This window comes from Octodon degus, unplaced genomic scaffold (assembly GCF_000260255.1).
Source record: "Octodon degus isolate 3935 unplaced genomic scaffold, OctDeg1.0 scaffold00071, whole genome shotgun sequence".
NCBI classification, from domain to species: domain Eukaryota; kingdom Metazoa; phylum Chordata; class Mammalia; order Rodentia; family Octodontidae; genus Octodon; species Octodon degus.
Genome location: NW_004524647.1, coordinates 9,199,819 through 9,200,507, shown reverse-complemented (window position 1 = coordinate 9,200,507; position 689 = coordinate 9,199,819). Strand labels below are relative to the sequence as shown.

Genomic DNA, 689 nt, shown 5'->3' with positions numbered 1-689 from the left:
GGCCAGCCTAAACAATGGAACAACACCAGATAAACAAGACAACATAAAAAATGTTCGGTTCCGAAAAGAACTGTTTTGGGTAAAGTAGATAATATCGACAAGGGTATAATTTTATTTATGTATTTACTTAAGAAAACACATCTGAATCAAAAAATGCTTGCTTGAATATCACCCCTCGGCAACACATTATAGCAGCAATTGTCCCTAGAATTCTGTTTCTAGAGCAGTGCTGAATACAGGGGCTAGCAATATAACACAGTGGCAGAGCATTTATCTAGCACGCATGAGATCTTGGGTTAGACCTCAAGCATTGCAAATAAATTCTATTTAAAACAATATATGAAATTTTACCTTCTGTTCAAAACCTTTTATATTAAAATAAATGCCAAATACTATTTTGCCTGAATGGGGCTCTCTGATCAGCCTGGAAAAGAGATAAGAGAAAGTTTGAAGGGGTCAGATAGTTCCAGGTGCTCCACATATACTCAGCTCAACTACCAGAATACCTTAGGCTTGCAACCAAGAAAACCATTCACGCCACCAATCCAAACTACCGATTTCAGCTGATTTCTCTTTAATATTCCCAATTGCTGTAGAGCTCACAAGCACAGTGTCTGTAATTACAGAGATACTATGAGTCAGATGTAGCTCAGTGACAGAATGCTTGCCTAACATGGGCAAGGCCCTGG

At 38.5% G+C, this 689-nt stretch overlaps 1 protein-coding gene across 4 annotated transcripts in view; it reads right to left on the bottom strand.

The window, feature by feature from the left end:
• Fbxo18 (F-box protein, helicase, 18) overlaps nt 1–689 on the bottom strand; it is a 65,830-nt gene that overhangs the window by 50,847 nt on the left and 14,294 nt on the right. The window contains exon 2 of one of the 4 annotated variants that reach the window (XM_023719748.1): nt 352–424. The exons of the other annotated variants lie outside the window; for them this stretch is intronic. The gene's annotated coding sequence lies outside the window, so the exon portion shown is untranslated. The remainder of the gene's footprint in view (nt 1–351; nt 425–689) is intronic. 4 annotated transcript variants of the gene reach the window in all.